This window comes from Sinohyriopsis cumingii, chromosome 2 (genome assembly GCF_028554795.1).
Source record: "Sinohyriopsis cumingii isolate HCF-2022 chromosome 2, ASM2855479v2, whole genome shotgun sequence".
Lineage (NCBI taxonomy): Eukaryota > Metazoa > Mollusca > Bivalvia > Unionida > Unionidae > Sinohyriopsis > Sinohyriopsis cumingii.
In genome coordinates, this window is record NC_142962.1 from 67,496,248 (window position 1) to 67,519,280 (window position 23,033).

The 23,033-nt window shown below is 37.2% G+C and overlaps 1 pseudogene across 1 annotated transcript in view; it reads right to left on the bottom strand.

Moving 5' to 3' along the window:
• LOC149805085 (uncharacterized) overlaps positions 1–23,033 on the bottom strand; it is a 58,513-nt pseudogene that overhangs the window by 24,150 nt on the left and 11,330 nt on the right. Inside the window, exons 2-3 of the transcript XR_016414229.1 lie at positions 8,368–8,581; positions 5,130–5,252 (exon numbers count right to left, since the gene is read on the bottom strand). The product of XR_016414229.1 is annotated as an uncharacterized LOC149805085 (transcript). The remainder of the gene's footprint in view (positions 1–5,129; positions 5,253–8,367; positions 8,582–23,033) is intronic.

Sequence of the window (23,033 nt, forward strand, 5' to 3'; positions counted from 1 at the left end):
GAGCCGGTAATTGATCTCGCATAAATACGCCTCTGAAAAATTTTATTTTTTGCTTTTTAAAAGCATTAATTAGATCGTAATTTGACATCGGTGTTATCTTCTGTACCACACCGAGGGAGTTCCTGGCAGAGGAACTCCTTTCCCGTAGTACCATGGAGGTGTCCCTGGTAATCGGAGTCCTCGTCTTTTTTTTTACCGTATCGTCCACCGGTGACTTTTTGTGCTAGTTTATGACCTGCGTATCCGACCGCACCTAACGCAGCCGCCTTTGCTACAGCTGGTGCAGCCGCGGCTATTAATGCTGGTATCACAGCTAATAGTGGGAAAATACCACCTACCTTAATCATATCCTTTATAGCGGCCGGAGATAGCGTGATTTGTGTTCCGGCATTAGATGACTTAGCTTTATTGAAATGTTTTTGTTGCATTTTAGTTATAGATAATTTATTTGGACCACCTTGAATCTGATCGTGTTTCAACGTCAATTTTGTCCCACATATTTTTGTTATATCTGATTGTAGCTTTTTTATCTGACCCGAAGTCAGAGTCACACTAACATGTTCATAGGGCATTTATAAAATTTACGATTGATTTAAATCACATTTTCTCCACAGGAGCGTCGACGATACTCATTTTACCCTCGATACCCTCGAGAATCATGGTCTTGTCGCTGAGTATAACAGCAATAGCTCTAAACGCAGCAGCAGGATCTGGTATTTTATTTATTCTAGCCTTAAAATGCATGTCGACAACAGATTGTTTTATCAAACCCATATGCTCCAGCGAAAAGTAATAGATAGGATAGAAATTTTTGAAATCTAACTGAGATATTTGTAATCCGGTATCAATATTTTGATCTCGGCCCATATAGCTCCACAAACGATGATAACCACGTGCTACTGAGCCTTCTGCATAATTTAATTGAATCTCTTCAACGGGCTCTTGATGTCTATTTACCCTTAGTGATACATCACTGGCATTGAAATGATCGAAAATCATATGAGTTTGACGCTGATCATTTAATCTAGTAGCCCGTTGAAGAGCCACAAAGATATGTCTTGGTGCAGATACACCTTGCTGAGATGCTATATGCCAGGTGAAGTTGCCGTTGATGTTACTCTGAATGCTATCTGTGAGCATAGTTAACCACGACATCACCGATTTACCGCCCTGATTCATGAAAGATAACAGATTTCTCTCTTCTTCTATCGATGGCGTCATTGATGGCATCCACAGAGTTAGTTTTTCTAATACAACCTTACCGTTGTTATCTGCAGCTCCAGTCCTCCAGATAGCGTCATTGCTGTCGCCTTTTCGATAAAAGACAACGGTATGTTTAGCTCCAAATATAACTTTTCTGAAATCTCTGCAGAATCCAAATATATGTGACAGCGGGATAGCACATGAAATTTTTTTATCGTCACCTGATAACATATCCCTACGCGCTTTAAATCCGAGATTATAACCAGCAATAGGTTTAATCATCAAGGGTTCTATGTTAGCAACATCTATTGCACCATCAGCGATACCTACCTTTGGTATTCTCATGAGAAATGGATCAGGATCAGCAAATTCTGTATTATCTTTAGTGAACATCATGCTAGGACCAGCTGATCTAGTGAAATCATCTGAGTACCTCGCTAGGCCTATTATTGTGGTTGCCACATCAACGTTGTCGTTTATTGATTCGATTTCTCTGCCATCGATCATGTATGCGGCACTTTTGAATAGCGCCATAATACCGTTATTGACTAATCCAAATTGACGTCGGCGGCGTAATTAGTATCGTTGCTTCTCACAATCTTACCAACCACCTCGATAAACGCCTCACACGGTAGAAAATATCTTGTTGTATCTTGTACTTGTAATTCGATTCTGCTACTGCTATTTGGTTCTCTTGCGTCGTACGAGTAATATTGGTAATCTCGCACTGAGTCGTCTCTCTCTGCTGGTTCGTCCAATCTAAAAGCTTTATTGGATGTCCGCGAGAACATATTTTATTAATAAAATATTTTATCGTCTAAAACGAAGACGCCCTCCGAATGCAGAGGTACTAATTATTTCCTGCTGTGGTTGTTGTACCTGTTCTAACGCCAACGATGTTAGGTTTTGATTAGCCGCGTCATTTATAATCTTGCTGATGTCGCCAGGCATCTCAGCCGTAACAGGCAATTTATCAAATGGCTTTGGTTTCCCTCTCACCAATCGCAGTATTCTATCTTTAATAGCGTCGTATGCTTTGCTGGCAGCAGTACCAGCGGTGCCTATGACTTTGTCGCGAACAACCCCTATGGCTTTCGACGATAGCTGCTTAGCTAGCGGACCAGCCTTAGGAGCTATTCGAGTGAAAAATTTAATAATTGAATCACCTATCCCCGATCCGTATTTGCGTTTATACACAGGTAACCTTGAATTCATGATACGAGCCTGTATCGCTCTCTGATGACTTTTATGCACGATCATCTTTATTTATAATCTAATTATTTAATCGCTGTGATAATCATCGACGAGTTCATCAATAAGATCGCGATAAATAGATACGTCGATGATTTTTCCTTGAAACAATCTTCGACAGATGTCGGTTGCCTCATTAACTATTTCGTGTGAGTTATTTCCAGCTCGTTTCCCCCCACAAGAACCTCCAGTCGAGATACATCGTTAACGACGCTATCGGGGCAGGTAGAATTATATCCACTACCAGTAGGAGGAGGTCGTAAAAATCCTTCTCTTTTTTTTGTTCCTTCTACTTTTTCACAAAAATCTTTATATTCTGGATCAGAAGAATCAATTTCTTTATTTTTATACACAGTATATACCATGAATGGCCATAAATCTTCTAATATCAATTTATCGTGATGTTTTGGTTTTATGTACTCATCTTTCATTTTATAACGAGAAGCAATTACAATCGCGTTTTCTTTGCTACTTTGAATTCTCCGGATAACTGCATCAATAAGTAAATCTTTATAACTATCCAAGACCCACAATTCACCAACAGGAGAAGTAGAGGGAGTACTTTGACTAGATGAAGCTATCTTAGTACCAGGACCACCTGTAGCACCAAGTGAGAGAGATTTTTGTTTCTTCTCGTTAACTTTTTGGAGAAAATTTTTAAAATCCGGATCATTAGATTCCATTTTTTTAATTTTTATGAACAGAATAAATTACTTGATTCCATAAATGTTCTGGCACTAAATCAGCATATCCTGATCTCAAATAAACGTCTCTATTTTCATAACTAGAAGCTGCGATATCAGCTGCTAAATTTTCACTAGCACGAATTGTATCAATAGCAGATTTTGAAAACATTTCGGAATAATTTACGGGTATTCCCTGAGGTACAGGATCAGATTGATATATTTTTTCTTGTTCATTCTTTTCCTCCTCTGGTTTTCCTTTTTCTGATAATTCTTTACTTTTTTCTATTTTCTGTTTTCTCTCTAATTGTTTTTGTTCTTTTTCTAATTGTTTTTGTTCTTTTTCTAATCGTTTTTGTTGTTTTTCTTTTGCTTTTCTATCCTCCTTCATTTTTTTCTCAAGTCCTTTAAGTCTTTTTTGTTTTTCCTTATATTCCCTTTCTTGTTGTTCTTGATATCCTTTCCTTTCCTTCCGATCATCTTCTTCGCGCTTAAATCCTCCAATATACGCATTATACTTTTCATCACTTATATCTAGTTTGCTAACATTTTGTTTCGCCTTAAATAATAAACCTATCCATTCTTTTCGAGTGTCAACAAAATGCTCAGGATGTAAATAAGGTCTCCTAAATGAAAAGTTTTTACTTGCGAATCGACCAAACTCAAACGCGTCTTCAACATCTTTTAGTGGTTCTCCTATCCTCATTTCATCTATTCCTTGATCAGTAAATCTTTTTGCAAGTAAAGCAGGACTTTGTATTTTTTTAGCCCTAACCACTGCCGGTACAACAGGTGCAGCAGCAGCAGGTTGCGGTCGTGTTTGTTCCTCAGTTTTTTTTTAACACAGGAAGGATACCGTGTTTTTTCACATCAAGATCTTTTATATCACCTAAAAGAATCTTTTCTGTTTTTTTGGTCACTGGTTTAAATAATTCCTGAGTCGCCTCCGCAAATCCTTCTTTTGCGTCTTGAATAGCTCGTATTTTTTTCTTAACAGCTTTTTGCACTGGTAGGTATTCTTCTATTGCTTTTAGTCACTCTCGTGCTATTCTTGATCTAAGTGATTCCCCTACATCCATGTTATTTTATTTTTATTTGTATCTTTAAATTGAAAATTAAAATTTATTTTTAATTCAATATTATATCTCATTAATAATCCGAATTCTAAAATCCATTTAAACACGACAGCAGCAGGGAGGGCGTCTACCTCAAGTCGGTCGTCAATCTTAAATCAGAGATAAATAAAAAATTATGAACATACTATTCTGCAGCTAGATCTTCGAACTAAAGTTTTATTTTCGGATTGGGGGTCAATAAAGATATAACTCCTCCAGGAAGCCTTTATTCGGTAAATAGAACCTTTCTCCGGATTAGATTTCTCTGGAGGGTTTATTTTTTTGTCGGAACCCCTGGGTCGGCTCGCCCTCCCTGCTGCTTAACCGCCAGTCCATTAAATGACATCATTTACAAAAAAGTAATCTGATAATTCCTGAATGGTTGTCCAATAAAAAAAACTACAGTATTTCAAGTTACAATACTCCTTACTGGGCAAAATGTCATTTGACAATAAGCAACTCAAGCCGATCAGCTAATGACTGGGCCAGCATGAGGATGGCTTGGAGGTTATAGGCTGTATTTGCATAGGTAATACTGTTTTCTTACTTTGACCTTAACCCCATGAACACCAAAATAGGGTGGGTGATCATATTTTGCATGGCACTTTAATTCCTGAATGCAGCCCCTGTAATTGTTTTGAGGGTGGGGGGAGAGGGTGTCTTAAGATAAAGTAATGAGTAATGTGTGGATATTTGTAATAGTTTCTATCTTACATAATCACTGAATCTGCAATATGATGTCAGTTTACCTTCCATATTTGGGGAGTATGAAATAAAACAGTCTGATGAACCTCATTACAACACATCTGACAATAATAAGCAATTGTGCTGCAATCAAGACATCAGATTATTTCCTGTTCCTCTCTGCAACACTTGCTGCATCTGTGTGTAGCTGGCGACATTTCTTCAACCCTTGCATCTAAAAGGTTTACTCTTAGAGCAGACCAAGCTTCTGCAAGCTTTTGCCTTCTGCTCTGGTATCTTGTCAAGGGTCCTCTACCTTAAAATATAAAGAAACAGTTATTTCTCAGAATAGACTGCTTTTGTAAGATCGGTCATCATGCTGCATCTCAAAAATAAGTGTTCATGACTTTATGATGTCACTGATACGTCACTTTTTACAAAGGTGTATTAGAGCACTATGAACTCTGCATGAGACAAAATGACCAACATAGCTTTGACTTATGTCTCTTTAAGTTTGTAATAACATTTACTAACTGAAATAATAGTGTGAAATAAAATGACCAATTAAACAAAACTGTAAGTTGGAAATCTTAAACACTAATAACCTAACCAATATAACCCCAATAACCGACTCATAATGGGAAAAATCACAAACTTTAAGAATTTCTAAATACTCATTCAGCCATTATGTTCTTGGAAATTCGGGGCACGTTACATTTCCCCATTGTGTATCTAGGTAGTGGCCTTGGAGATAAATATACAACCATTTGTTTGTATTGCAAACAAACGCAAACCAACTAATGCATTTTTACGTCACTTTGGATTGCTTGGGATTTAACTAAGCAGTGTGAATGCATATTTTATACAATCAAACTGACTATCATCAAAGAAGAAATTTTTAAATGCATTCAAATTTAATTACTGGCATTAAGTCAGAAGTTTTTGACATAATTCTTCCTGCTAAAAAGCACAGTTCCTGTTTCATGATACAATCAATTTAAACAGTGCTTACAGGACAAGAATTGTTGTATACATATTGAAAATTACAGTAAACATACTTGATTACACACCAACTCCAATACAACACTATAATCCTATGTACCATGAATTAGTCTCCAACACTATACTGTCTCAAGTCTCAAATACTTGAGTAGCATACGGCTGATGAAGCTTCATTCTGGTAGGTATGTGTTCTCAAAACACCTTGCATGTTTAAAAAAATTCAATTAACTCCAAACATGGGAGTACACTAGTTATTTCACATTATTATCTACAAACCTGCAAGGATCCTTCTCACAATATAAATAATCTTTTAATAAGCAAAATACTCAAACAGTTCAGAAGCAATCATCCTTGTAAGTTTTGATGGGAAAAAACTTGTTCTTCTGTATTTTAATAAACATTCACAAGTGAAGGCATGTGGGAATCATTACATAAGTATTCATGTAACCCTAAGTTTGTCACTAACATTTTCAAACAGAACATGTACAAAATTCAAGTAGTTAGAATTTCAAATTCTTTCATATCACCTTATCTAAAAAAATTAATTTTCTAAATAAGTACTAAGCTTTCCAAAACAAAATCTTTGACAATATTGAAGAAGCCAAGCTAATTAATAGGCTTAGGTTTTCCAATTCCCATAGAGAACATGACTTGCCTACAACCTAACTGTGTTGCTAATTAATAGGCTTAGGTTTTCCAATTCCCATTGAGAACATGACTTGCCTACAACCTAACTGTGTTGCTAATTAATAGGCTTAGGTTTTCCAATTCCCATTGAGAACATGACTTGCTTACAACCTGAATGTGTTGCTAATTAATAGGCTTAGGTTTTCCAATTCCCATTGAGAACATGACTTGCCTACAACCTAACTGTGTTGCTAATTAATAGGCTTAGGTTTTCCAATTCCCAATGAGAACATGACTTGCCTACAACCTAAATGTATTGCTAATTAATAGGCTTAGGTTTTCCAATTCCCATTGAGAACATGACTTGCCTACAACCTAACTGTGTTGCTAATTAATAGGCTTAGGTTTTCCAATTCCCAATGAGAACATGACTTGCCTACAACCTAAATGTGTTGCTAATTAATAGGCTTAGGTTTTCCAATTCCCAATGAGAACATGACTTGCCTACAACCTAAATGTGTTGCTAATTAATAGGCTTAGGTTTTCCAATTCCCATTGAGAACATGACTTGCCTACAACCTGAATGTGTTGCTAATTAATAGGCTTAGGTTTTCCAATTCCCAATGAGAACATGACTTGCCTACAACCTAAATGTGTTGCTAATTAATAGGCTTAGGTTTTCCAATTCCCAATGAGAACATGACTTGCCTACAACCTAAATGTATTGCTAATTAATAGGCTTAGGTTTTCCAATTCCCATTGAGAACATGACTTGCCTACAACCTAAATGTGTTGCTAATTAATAGGCTTAGGTTTTCCAATTCCCAATGAGAACATGACTTGCCTACAACCTAAATGTGTTGCTAATTAATAGGCTTAGGTTTTCCAATTCCCATTGAGAACATGACTTGCCTACAACCTAAGTGTGTTGCTAATTAATAGGCTTAGGTTTTCCAATTCCCAATGAGAACATGACTTGCCTACAACCTGAATGTGTTGCTAATTAATAGGCTTAGGTTTTCCAATTCCCATTGAGAACATGACTTGCCTACAACCTAACTGTGTTGCTAATTAATAGGCTTAGGTTTTCCAATTCCCAATGAGAACATGACTTGCCTACAACCTAAATGTGTTGCTAATTAATAGGCTTAGGTTTTCCAATTCCCAATGAGAACATGACTTGCCTACAACCTAAATGTGTTAGTTTACGGCTTCATCTATGTTCAATACACCCAACTGTTTTATTGCTGCCACTAACTTTAATATGCATTATTTGCTTTCCAATATATGTTTGTTCTTCATTTCTTTTTGATGGAGTTAAATATTGATAAAAAGTTTATCATAATACAGCAGTATAGCACAAACTGTGGTTTTATGCTAAGAAAGTTTCTCACAGGGTTGTAAATTTCTGGAAGTTAACTGTTTTCTGGGATATGCACAATGTCATATATGACTTGGATTATGGTAAACTATTGACCTCTATCTTCCTAATGACAATAGCACATAACTTTGCAGATCAAACCTTTTGGTTAGCATACTGAAATATGGACATCTCTGTAGACCTCTCTTTTATTACATTTAGCAACATTACTTGTACACTGTCATCATAAAAGTTCAAACATGATTTAGTGTTACTTTCTGCTAAACATCATCACATAACTGTCTTAAAAAAATCTATCTACTTACACTAAACAGCAGTACCCATTAAGACCTTGTTTACATTTTATAGTTATTTTTCAAGATCCATAAATATATTTTTTGTAAATAAACAAAACTATATGCATAAGAAATAATTCTATCACCTGCATCGTCATGAGAAGCTTGTAATGATGATGCTGAGGAACCTGGAATGCTCTCAAATTCAGTGGCAGTAGACTGAAATCCACTGGAATGATCTGGTGTGGGCACAGATGAGCTCCTCGAAAATGAAAATCTTACATATTCTGTTCTTCTTCTTGATCCAGAATATACAATTCTCTTCACTTTTGGAAACTTTTTTAAGAATCGCACCATTTTCTGCAAAGCAAATAATTCTAAGAATTCATAATAAAAACTGCTACTTGTAAGCTTTTGATAGTATCATGCACTGTTTTTCTTCCCATCATAAAAGACTGTCAGATTCAATACAGTGAAAGACCATCTTTTCCAGTCATCTTAATCATATTTCTTTTTAACAGCAATGTGTGTTGCCTATATCCTGTGTACTGCATGGGATCGCCATCACATTTTAAATCAATTACATTTGACCTTTAGTTGTGCAACTTATGAATACTTTCGATTATGCCGTACTAAATGGGAAAATCCTAAGTTTTATAAATTGTAAGGATTATTTGCGATTACTTTTGTTTAAACACATCATAATTTAACGATTTATTTCACAAAGGGGTAGGGGTGGGTGGGAGAAAACTAAACAATTTATATCAATATAATGATCTTCCAAATGATTACAGTAACAATGGTAACCAGCATGCATAATACCAGCCTAACATTTACTCAAACCAAAGACTATGCTTATCGATGATATACTTATATTCATTATAAAATTGGTCATATAGGCAAAATCCACTACTGTAAATATACAGCTATCTCTAAGAAGTAGATTTTATCTTCGATATAGGCCTATTGGCGAAAAACAATTATCAAGGTATAAAATAGAACCTGTATCATTAGCAGCAGGGAGGGCGAATCCTATAAAATTTAGAAGGTTCCAAATGTCGAAATAAACCCTCCAAAAAAAAAAAAGGGTTTCAACCGGAAATAAACCGTCGACTACGTTTCAAGAGGAACCCTTGGAGGGAGAAATCTCCTTGGGAGGTCCTCCTGAGTTAGTCCAAATACGGTTTCTGGTTGAAAAACTCATTAATGGCGCTTCGATTACAAAAAATGAACCAATTCGTTGTCGTCACCCTGCCTGCTGCTATGAATTAAAAATTTATGTTATTGATAATGGCTAACATCGGAGAAGCACATTCCGCTAGACTAGCTCGAGAGCGACTAGAAGCAATCAAAAAATTTCTTCCTGTGAGAGATTCTGTAAGACAAAAATTACAAGCGCGGCAACAAGCACAAGTTGAATACGCTACAGGCATGGAACAGTTGTTTAAACCCGTTACAACAGCTACTGAAAAAGTTGCTGCGGTCACTGAAAGAGCTTTATTGGGGGATATTAAGGATGAGGAGGAAAGAAGAAAGGGTATTCTTCCAATATTAAAACAGTCCGCTGAGCAAGCTGAAAAAATTGCGAGGAGAACTAAAAAAACAAAAAAGATTTTACAAGATCTTCCAACTGATATAGCTGCAGCTCAACTTGAAGGTATTGAACAAATTCGTACTGAAATTGCCGACGTGAAAAAAGAACTTGCGCCTAAACCAATAAAGGAAAATATTGGAATAATTGCAAAATTTAGGGAGGATTTTCTTGAAGATATTAAAGGTATTAAAATAAAAGAATTGCCTGAAAAAATATTACCTGGTATATTTAATAAATCTGGTATCTTGAAACCTGGTTTTGAAACAACAACTGATGATAATCTTATTAAATGGATATATCGTATACGTGAAAACAAACCAAGAGCCAGCGGTATTGAATATAGTTTTGATTACGACGTAAGGAAACTTCGTAAAAAGACTGTGAAACAAATAGAACAACAGATAGAACAACAGTCTTCTTCACCACAGCATAAACCCCTGCAGCGATTATATACCCGACAACATAATATATCGGGGAGTCCAATAGAAATGGAACAGATGTTAACAGGAAAGGATGATGATGATCCTCTGGCGCTACTGGCAGTGGTTTAGGAAGTGGTTTTATTGACTGTCCTAACAATATCATCAATGATGTGCAACGGTTAGAAGTTCTCATAGGAGGAAAACGAGCTGGAAACAACTCACCAGAAATAATTAATGAAGCAGCTGATATTTGCAGACGATTATTTCAAGGTGGTATTATGGATACTGGTATCTACCGAGAACTTATTAATGAGCTTGCTGATGACTACCTCAGTGACTAGTTGTTAGATAAATGAATAATTATATAAAATGATCATACACACTTCTCATCGTGGACCCGTACCAGTCAGGGTAATAAGCTCGCGATTACCAACCTATAGAGTAACTTACGGAGATGGACTCGGTGATGTTGTTCAGGGTTTATTCAGAAGGATAGCTCCCAAAGCAGTACCAATCGCAAAACAATTATCAATGAAATCTATTGATGTTGTTCGTGATAAAGCTACTGGCGCTATTGGTAATGTTGCCAGTAAAGCGTTCTTGGCAATTAAGGATAGACTAGCACGATTAATACCTAGACCAAAACCACCGGTGAAATTACCAAGCACCGAAGTGATGCCTGCAGATGTCAGCAAAGTAATAAATCAAGCTGCAAATCAAAAACTAGCAGAGTTGATAAATCAAGGGGCTGAACAAAATACAAGTTTTATATCAGGAAGTGGTCTTCGTTTTAGACGATAATAAATTATAATAAAATGTTTAAACGTCAATCTGACCCAGCGTTCGACATGGATGCACCAGTACTCAAGGACGAATCCTTGCGTGATTATCAGTATTATTCTTATGAGGCAATATCGCCAAATCAACGTGGACGAATTGAATTACTAGTTCAGGATACAAGTAGGTATTTCTTACCCGCTGAAGCATTTATTGAAGTCACAGGTGAATTTGTAACAAACGTCGTCGCTAATACCGAATACGGAGCTAATGTCAAAGTTGGATTTGTTAATAATGGCATCATGGCGTTATTTAAAAATGCCGCCTATACGATTGATGGAAAAGAAATTGAGACAATTCAGGATAATGTTGACGTTGCTACAACAATTATAGGTCTAGCAAGATATTCGGATGATTATATTAGATCAGCTGGCCCAACTATGATGTTCACTAAGGATAATTCTGATCGTCCTAATCCCGATCCATTTCTTCGTGTACAAGTACCACGAAATACCGCAGTTGACCCACAATCTGCTGGAGCGATAGATAGACCAGCTGCTGATTTTTTGATGCCTTATAATTCCAATCCAGATTACAACTTAGGATTCGCTACGCGTCAATTAATGTTAAAAGATGTTCGTAGAAGATTTTTGTGTGCAATTCCACTATCCCACATCTTTGGATTTTGCAGAAATGTTAGAAAGGTTATTTTTGGAGCCAAACACACAGTTGGTCTTCATCGAAAAGAGAATGATAATGATGCTATCTGGCGAGAAGGTGGCGTTGCTGAGGGTAAAGTAATATTATTTAAACTCACGTTATGGATGCCGGTAATGTCACCATCAATCACTGAGGAACAGCGTCTACTTTCTTTTATGGATCAAGGCGGTAAATCAATATTGTCGTGGTTAACGGTAACTACTGTCAGTAATCAAAATTTTGTCAACGGTTTATTCACTTGGCATATATCATCACAGCAGGGTGTTTCTGCACCAAGACATATCTTTGTTACTTTTCAGCTGGCTAACCGATTAAACAATCAAGAAAGAAATCCAATGGCATTTGACCAACTTGGCGTCTCTGAAGTATCTTTAAGAACAAACGGGCATCAAGAACCATCCGAGGATATAACGTTGAATTTTGAAAACAATCAAGTAGCACGTGCATATCTTCGCTTGATGACATTTATGGGAAGCGATCAAAACATAGACACTGGTTTGCAAATATCACAACTGGATTTTACAAGGTTGTTCCCGATTTATTACTTTTCGTTGGAGCATCTTGATTTAGTTAAGCAACCTGGCGTTGATGTACACTTTAGAGCCATGGTAAATTCAGCTGATAATTACAGAGAAATTGCTGTTATACTCAGTGACAAATCAATGATACTTGAAGGTATTAGTGGCCGAATGAGAATCATTGATGCACCAGTAGAAAACATGTAGACAATTAGATCAATCGCGTTTATTATAAAATGTCATATAGTCACGTTAATGTCACTTTGACTTCTGGTCAGATAAAGAAATTACAATCGAAAAACACAAAAGCATGTGGGGCAACGATAACACTAAAAATTGATCAAATCGCTAGCGGCGGTCCAAACAAGTTATCGCTGACTAAAAGCCAACTAAAACATTTCAATAAAGCAAAGCAAGCAAAAACCGGAGTTCAACTTGATTTCGCTCCAAAAGCTATCAAGGATATGGTTAAAACCGGTGGTATATTTCCACTTCTCGCAGCAATACCAGCGCTGATAGCTGCTGCTGCCCCAGCTGTCGCAAAAGCAACCGCGTTGGGAGCTGTTGGAACAGCTGCTCGGATGGCATTAAAGAAAGCAACTGGAAAAGGATACAAAAAAAAGGACGGGGTCTAAGACTTCCAGGAACTCCACCTTCATGGTACCCAAAACGGTTTTGACACAATACGAAGTACTGCACACACCGATGTCAAATTTTGATTTGCTCGATGCTGCTAAACAATTAGATATAACAAATTTCAAAGGTGTTTTTATGCGAGATCAATTACCACAACAACCGAATAATCCAGAAACTGGAATTATTAATCTCGATAACAGTGATGGTCCAGGAACTCACTGGGTTGCTTACGCGATCGATCCACGTGGAATTATCTATTTCGATTCGTATGGGTTAGCACCGCCAGTCGAATTTCTCAAATACGCACGTAGAGTACGAAGTACTCCAACTCCAATCTGGTATTCAACGCTACCAACACAAGCACTAACTGATCCACCAATATGTGGCCGTGAAGTATTAAATGTTCTCACCGCGATATCAAAATCAACCAAACCACCTCACAAAGTCGTGCACGAGTATATCGCGGGTCGATTTAAACAATCCTTAAGAGAATAATGGTAGATATTTACGAAAGATCTCTCATCGAAGCAAACATAAAAAAACGCGGTGAGGTAGATTTATCAAAATATGCGACCAAAGATGAAATTGACAATCTTTAACGTTATCCGGGATAGACCCAGATGAGGTTGTTATTTTTCAGGACCGGTACGGAAAACTAAAAACCAGCAATATCAAATGGAATGACATAGTTGGCAGGGTTCTCGGAGCTACCCCGGATAACATCCCTGTGTTTACTGACAGTGGAAAAATCAGGGATTCAAGTGTATCGTTTACAACCATCAGAGACGAGATGAAAAAAGTTGTATCAAATCGTTTAAAAAATACCGGTGACACAATGACAGGTGAACTCAGCATGAACGGAAACAAGATAACAGTGTTAAGAAATCCAACATCCCCGGAAGATGCCTCAAACAAACAATATGTTGACGCGCATTTCGCAACCCTAGAAGCGTTATTATCAAATCGTTTAAAAAATACCGGTGACACAATGACAGGTGAACTCAACATGAACGGGAACAAAATAATAGCTGTAACAACTCCAAAATCTGACAACGACGTCGTAAACAAATTATACGTTGACACCGTAGACAGTAAATTATCCACGCTGCGGGTCGAGTATGCGTTTTCAAGGCTTCGTAGAAACTTTCAAAAAATTAATGAAACCGCGGAAGGATTCTTCGGCACTCCGCTCACTGTCGATATAAATCTTTCTGATATCAAAACCAACATTGACACGATCAAACAAAGACAGCAGGATATCGTAAGTGGGATTCCTGAGATCGTTAGCAAAACCAGTTTGATTAAATTCCCACCTGGAGTTACTCCTGGGCATTTTAGCAACATCGTGTACACGGTATCATCTGGATTTGCAACATGGTCTAAACAAAATAATACTATCAAACACACCGCAACAGTTACTGGTGTGTCTGTGTTCAGTGCTGAAAAATTTGAGATTTTCACAAAATATCCCTGGCGATATTCCACCGATAAATTTTCCGGGGTTGTGACTGTAATAATAAATAGCGGAACCGAAGAGGAGTTTATACTGGAAGCAGCCGATAAGACATTAGAAGCAACATGTTACTGGTGGTGTTTGGAATTTGTAGCTGTAACACCTCAATTGGTTACTGCGTAAAATAATAAATGACTCCGTTAACAGAGTCAACGACAACGGCATCATCGACAACATTAGATGCGCAACAATATAGATACGATCAAGTACGCGAATGGCAAGCAGAGTTAAAAACCCTCATCGACAAATACAACCTAAAGGTAAAAAAATATAAACGACGAGCAGTCATCCTGGATGCGTTAGTATACTCAGTATCCGCGTTAGTTGCATCCACCGGAGTAGTATTATCAGCGCTAACACCAGTAACAATCGCAGTAACAATCGTCTCTTCATCAACTGCCATCGCAGGGGTTTTTAATATAATCGCAAAAAAAATATCCTCGTGCACGAGCACAAAATTGCACGATTACGTCATACAACTAAACACAGCCACAGCCGCATACTCAAAATTATCGTCGTTGATATCATCAAGCATCGATGATACAACAATATCAGATTCCAAATTCGCTCTAATGATTAATATATACGAAGACTGCACCCGCCATTTAAAAACAACAAAGATAAATAATGACAGAATTACTTCAGCAGATAGTCGAAAATACAACCCCCAAGAGAATTTCAATGATAACGGTCAGTTCGACTAACCCTGAATTTAGTATTAATTTTCCAACTGCAATTCCCGTGAAAGAAATCGCACTAGCACAATTACGAGTATACCACAGTTGGCCCAATATCAGATCAAAATCGTTTGGTGGATTACCAGCGAATAATTCGTTTGTGTTTGCACATAAAAACCGACCCGATGGCACTCCCGACTGGAACGTCATTGAGATACCAACCGGGTTTTTATCAAATTGATGAAATCGATGAGGAATTACAGCGTCGAATAAAAAATATCACAGGAAAAGAATCCAAGATAAAAATAACTGTTCATGAACCAACGCTGTCTTCTGCGATCGAAATAAGCATCCCAGACTACGCTGTGGATATATATCAGAGTTCGTTCAGAACAGTGTTAGGATGGCCTGAAATCCCACCCGAAGCACCACCGATACAACCAGAACTGAAAAAGTCTGATTATGTCACGGATAAGACTTCGTACCACGATATGGCACCATCATACAAAGATCTTTTACTTAAAATAAGAAATTCACCGTTGAGTAAAGATGGGCTTTATATTGAGAGTATAGACAAGGGAGGGGCTGAATTTTGGTCATTTGGTGGAAATCTACTTACTCCAAATCAAATATTTAGATACTTCAGCGAAATTAATCAAGAACATAAAAGAAAACTACAGCAATTGCGGCAACTCTTTCAAGAACATCTTTCCGATATAACTTCACGCGATGAAATCATTAAACACGTAGAAATGTTAAATCAACTTGCATCCGACATGGAACATATCGACTATCGGGTAATTCAGATAATGATTTCTCTCTCAGATGACGATAGTTTTAAGCAGCGATTTTTAACTGCGCGCTCGTTAACAACAGCAGATCTGCCAAATTATAAATTCCCTCAGTATAGTGTCCCCGAACAAAAAAAATCAGTCAGCGATCTCATTGATGAGTTCTTTGATGACATACTCGCTGCGCGGAGAAAAACACTACCGCGGGCAACTATTCTTCGGCACAACAATGACCCAACAGGGAAAGGCCGACATGTGTCCCCGGAAATTGTAAATATAACCCCTGTGGTCGCGGTCAGTCTTGTGTGTGATGTAATCGATGGCAGCTACAGCACGGACACGACAGTATCAAATCAAGCCCAGCAAGGAGTTGTTCTTTATTCATTCACCCTGAAAGACCCACGTGGATATCTGATTGTGCAAGAGCCGATCAATCAGGTTTATCTGCAGTGTTATAATCCACTGTTATCAAGAATAAATTTCAAACTAACAGATCAATCTAACCACCTTCTTGATTTAAGACATGAAACACTACATATTAATCTACTTGTGAAATCGTAAAGATTTCTATCCTAAGGATTTTCAATCTTCAGAATCTTATTCAAAAAAAAAAAATCCTGACAGTCAGGGTGGATATTTTTTTCTGTCGCTCAGAATTATAAGAAATTTATTTTTTACTGAAAAACTGTCAAATTTCTTAATTCTGAAGGGTAATATGCCTGTCAAAATCATTAAAATCGTCCGATTTCTCAATTCTGAAGGGTAATATGCCTGACAGAATCATGAAAATCGTCCGATTTGCTAATTCGGAAGGGTATTATGCCTGTCAAAATCATGAAAATCGACTGAAATTCACAAGCAAGTGCACGAGCAACAGTAAAAATATTTTATTTATATATATTTTGTACACATCGACCGATTTGATAATTCTGAAGGGTAATATGCCTGACAGAATCATGAAAATCGACCGATTTGCTAATTCGGAAGGGTAATATGCCTGACAGAATCATGAAAATCGACCGATTTGCTAATTCGGAAGGGTAATATGCCTGTCAAAATCATGAAAATCGTCCGCAATTCACAAGCAAGTATAATAATTTTATTTTTTGTGCACAAGCAACAGTAAAAATATTTTATTTATATATATTTTGTACACATCATCCGATTTGCTGATTCTGAAGGGTAATATGCCTGTCAAAATCATGAAAATCATCCGATTTCCTAATTCTGAAGGGTAATATGCCTGACAAATTCAGTAAAATACATATATCTGCAAAGAATTTTATTCCTGACAGACCCTGATTTCTAATTAATCAAACGAGTATTATATATGTACCAGCATGTGAAAGTTTTTATTCTCAACAACCAAGCACTTGAAAACTACATCAAAGAGGTGTTTATGCAATCCCCGGTCAGCACAGTTGATTTATTCATCGATGTATTCGGTAATGAAGACTTTTTATTAACACAGGAACAGTTAGATGAACTGCGGCAAAAACGTGCTTGCATGATCACATATGACAGAGACCAGATTTCAAATTACATGCATTCCTGCATTACACTTGATCGGCTTAAGGAAATATTTAACCCGGCAGGTCAGATTGATCCAGATGCAGATGATATAAGTGAATCAGATTGATTGATGCAGGTCAGATTGATGCAGGTAAAAAAAAAATCATGCAGGTCAGATTGATGTGGGTAAAAAATATATTTTTTTCTGTCAGTGCGAGACTGACATTCTACATTCAATTTCATTTCCACGTACCTGACTTCATTTCCTAGTAATCAAGGGATCTAACTCACGATCTGATATAATTTTTCTCAACTGTCTTGTACGCGTATTAATTACCTTCCTGGCTTCGTATTCTTCGGATAACGCTGACCTGATTTTTTCGATTGTACGGCAGAGAGGGACAAATTCATCTAGTTGCTGTTCTTCTATTGTAGCTAGTGATTTATATAACGCTGTCTGGATTTTTTAAAATAAATTTATACTGATCAGGCAAAATATACCGACCTTCCAATTTAGCCTCATATAGTGCTTCAAAATCAGACAATATTTTTTTCAGGATTTAATTCATCAGACGTATTAATTTTGTTTTCTTCTAATTTTTTTAATAGCAACAATTACTTCATTGATATTTTCGTAATTCATATTATTATAATTATATATTTAAAAGAAAAAAAAAATTGTACACCATTTATGTGAACTCCTAGGTTGTCTTATAACATCCGAGCAACTCCAGAATTTTTTTTTTTTTTTTTTTTTTTACACTATTGACCGTGTCCCCTCCAAATTGCCTTATGACATTTTGGTAGGTTTGACGATAGTGTAAGGACAGCACAAATATATACACTATTGACCGTGCCTCCTCCAAATTGTTTTATAACATTTTGGCAGGTTTGACGGGTAGTGTTGGACAGCATAAACATACACGGGGTTATATTCTACGATCAACAGGTTGCACACCCTCCCCCAAATCAATCCCGCGAGGTGTAAAATGTCACCCTGAGGGGGGTAACCCCAGTATATAATTCGGATCCTATAGTATATAAACTGACTGATACTTGAAAACTCAAAAATAGTTCACACGGTGGGCTGGGTTTTTTGTATTTCTTATCTTAAATATAATCGAGAAACAATGCAGATGAACCAAGAAACCAAACGAATTCAGTAAAACAAAGATATTGCTTGTGAAAAAAATGTAAATAAACGATTACACCTACCGATCCCTGACCTTGTCAACCCTGACCCTGTCACCCTGACTTTGTCAAGGGAAGTAATTGGAGATATTTACTTCCGTGTTAGGTAACACGGAGAACCGTTTACCTGTTTTAGTGTGTTTCCGTGTTAGATAACACGGAAAACCGTTTACCTGTTGTAGTGTGTATACGATTCGTTACAATCAACTGTTGACTTTTGGTTGTTGCAAAATAATACTTGAAATTAGTTCTACTTTTCCCGCAGAGGATAATGACATGTGTTATGCAATCTTCTGAAAGTCAAGGGGAGGGAACTAATTGCATGACACTTGCTTAACAGAGTTATCTCCCTTAAATTTATATAAAAAAAACCCCCTCGGATTGAAGTACACAATCTAACAATAATGAAAAACAATTTTTTGATTATGGTTTTTGGACAGAGCAGATTTGGTTATATTTTCTGCGACTTTCCATACTGAAGCGCTGCAGATATTAAAATACTTGCTAGCTGCATATATCGAACAAAATATTTTTTCTTCATTTGTCTTTAGATTTATAGATACAACGGTTTTGGCGCTATTATCATTACAGCCAATGTTTCCAGATTTACAATTCTCGCTCGGTGTGACGATTCTCAGATTGGATAAAGAATTATTAAATTTATTTTTGCCTATATGATCGATCACAAGACCGTCTTCGATCACTCCGTTAAATACCTCAAACACAAACGATGACAGAGATATTTTTTCCCCAGCACTAAACATTAGATAGCCAGTATTAGTAACAAAACCAACTGTTTTTTTCAACCTGCAATTTCTAATTTCACCATTACGTGACGCTTCGTAATTCTTGATGATAGGGTGTCGGACAAATTCCTGGGTCATTTTATATAATAATGTTATTTGTCTAATTTATATTTGTCTGAGAACTTAGTTATATAATCGCGCTCACATTTCAACGCGTCATAATTATTTTTTTTGTTATAATATCTTTTAAGTTCACGGTATCTTTTCCCCACGCAACCCGCGCATAACTGTGTTTACTCCTGACTCCAATACCACATTGCAGACACGGTACTGGTCCTGAACTCCCCCTTCGGATGCTTTGGGAATGTTCCCCGCATAATTCTTTTCTGCAGGATTTGTTACAAACAGTTACAGATCCTACCTTGAGCCACTTGCACTGATTGGTTTGAGACATTATATATATTATTTCTTATTTAAATGTTTATCTTAAATATAATATGGAGGAGTTTGAGAGATTATCTGCAATCAAACCCCGGAAAGCTTCTAGATTTGATCTTGACAGACTAATCCCTGATTCACGAAGGCGAGCTCTGACTGATCTGTTTGATATTATCAGAGATGCCAAAGACGAATTTCGTAATGATGGAACATCTCACGTGTGGTCCACATTCAAAATTATACACCACGACGATGTCAAGGACGCTACAATGAACGATACACGAACGAAAACAATTATCGATTACCTCAATCAGAAATATTTTTTCAGAGTAAAGTTTATTGTGCGCTCGGATGATGATACGTGGATTATCCGTGACAGACGTGACCCTGTCCTTGCTAATGGAAAAACCGCTCTGTTAAGTAAAGATTCCAAACGAGGAATGCTGACTGGGATTGACAAACCATATTACGCTCGAGCGTATCCTGTGACCGCGGTCATTTATGGAATTTATCCGATAAAAACACCCAACATTAATGATCTTGCCCCGATGAGATTTTCAAAGCTGAATTGTGTAGCCGAGCGAGTAACAGAATATTTTAAAAATGCGAAGCGTGGAAACGGTTTAACTGATCTGCGACGTGAAGAAATAAACAAATGGGCCGAATCGGTTAAGGATACAGGAGCGTCAATAAAAGATGTTGCCGAGTTATAAAAGGCATTAAGATTCCCCATAACCGTAGCAATGATAACAGGGGAAGTATTATACAAATCAAAATATAATCGGAATGGAGCTCCAATAAATAACATTGACCATAACTCTCACGCTTGGACCTCCGCGGTAACAATATTTCCACGAAATCGTGTTGTGAGATATTACTCGTCAGAGAGCTTTTGGGGTGGAATATTTGATGCTATCAGCCGAATAAGCAAAAACGACCCTGTGTCAGTATGGTTGTTTAAAAGTTCCGAAGAAGGCGAGTATGATCAATTTGTAAGACCTAACGGCGAATTATATCGTAAAGAATCTCTCCACAAAGAAATGAGAAAACTTGCACAGAGATACTCAGACAAATACTGAGCAATTATCAACTAATTGTTTTACAGTCCCGTCAGTTGCTGCCCATGCCGCGAGAGAGAGAGAAACTCATGGAGACCTACACACGCTGAGTTCCTTGAAGATGTCCAGAATAATTGTATCGAATACGGACACGGCGGTTTGTGGAACACCAAGTATAATATCGGTGAGATGATTTCCGTGGACATGACCGCGTGTTATCCCGGAAGTTTTCTTGGGATGGGCGAGTGCGCCGGATATTTTGAAAGATTTGGTCATCCTTGTCATGAGATGGTAAGAGTATCAATTAATGGTCCATTACCCGATTTTGATCTGATAGGATTTGCTCGTGTAACGTCGTTTGAATTCACTATGAATCTTCATCCGATTTGTTATGTTTGGTTTGGCAGACACTTCTCGGATAAACGTTGGGCGCCAATAGTGTTATTACGATATATGATCGACAGTAAAATATTGATATCGTTGGTTGTCAGTGAAGCGATCATATCGTACCGAAAACAGACTTCCGTTTGGTTACCAACACCGGAGCGTATCAGTCTCGATGAAGTCATCGAAGAATGCAAAAGATCTCGGTAGAAGAATAATCGGTAAATTTACTCAGGGTGGTGCATATGATCATAAACGACATCACTCACGATTGATTATGGATGATGTTGAACTAGATTATATAATTAATTATGCCACTGCGAGAGATATACTTTGTAATCGGGAAGACGCTTACTTGTCTGACGGAACACGGTTGGGTACAATTGTTAGTTACATTAATGAAGAATCACCTCAGTACACTCATTTAAGATCTTTGATGCTCGCTTATGTTTCTATAAATTTGATATCGATGATAAATAGATTTCCTGACACTGCAGTTAGAGTTGCTACGGATTCATTTTATATCGATAAAAGATATTCAGAATTACTGGCTCGTTTTACAAGCAATGATGAATCATGGAGTTCATGGAGAATAAAAAAAGAAATGTTACATTGCTATTGTGAATCCGCTGATGTTGAGATCAAAGATAGTTATTGTAAATCAGAATTATCAGAAATGTCGAATGCACCATCTGTGTACGATCCAGTATCCAGACACAAAACCGTTTATTTGAACGGAGCGGGTAGGTCTGGTAAGACAACTCGAATAATCGAATTATTTCGACAGAATTCAGATATGATTGTGCTAACACCTACACACAGACTTGCCAGGGAGATGAAACAACGAGGAGTCAATTCTAGTACTTATCACAGCTTTTTCAAATACAGTGGTGGTGTGTGGACTTCAGGTCGAATGGGGGAGAAATATATTCCAAAGGTTATTATCTGGGATGAAATATGTACGGTACCGTTAGAAACATTAAAAACATTTCTCGATTGGTTATTAACAAAAAATACAGCTGTGATAATGTGCGGCGATCACGGTCAGCCACCTCCGTTTGTTGGACCATCCCCACACGATTGGTTGAAGAATTTTGTTGATTATTACGAGGAGATAACTGATGATCATAGATCCCTCGATGCAGAATTAAAGGAATTTAAAACATTAATCAGACTACAACCGAATAAAATTCAGTGCGAAATTATGCGCAAGGTGATTTCAGAAACTTCCTTGAACGACTTTTGGAAAACGTGGAGATCAAACGATTTGATAGTGGCAAGTAGAAAGATAGTCAGAGACACACTTCAACAACAGTTATTTCAATTATACAAGAAAACATTTCCAACACTGCCAGTGCCATTGTGTTATAGACCAGCTGATACGCTGTTACAGAATATCGACGTTGATATACCAGGACAGTCAGGGGGGAAGCAGAATTTAGTATTAAATGATATTGTTACAGTTGATGTCAATGTTGTTGAAGATGCACTGCGCACCGATAAATCCCCGTGGACGCTAGGATACGCAATGACGATACATTCATCTCAAGGACTAACTATCTCTGATACAGTTGTTTGGATCATTGATGATCGAATCGAGTGTTCAAACTTAGTTTACTTGGCTGTGTCCAGAGTCAGAAGAATATCTCAGCTGCGATGAATTGTCTTGGATGAGTCAATGGCTGATGAAATTAATAATGAAAACAACAGTGATATAATAAGAAAAAAATTAGCTTGCTACAAACAGAGTGACAAAAAGAAATAATCGAGAATTTGACATTAATGTTGAATTTATCATGACACTGAAACAACAGCAGAATAATCACTGTGCAAGT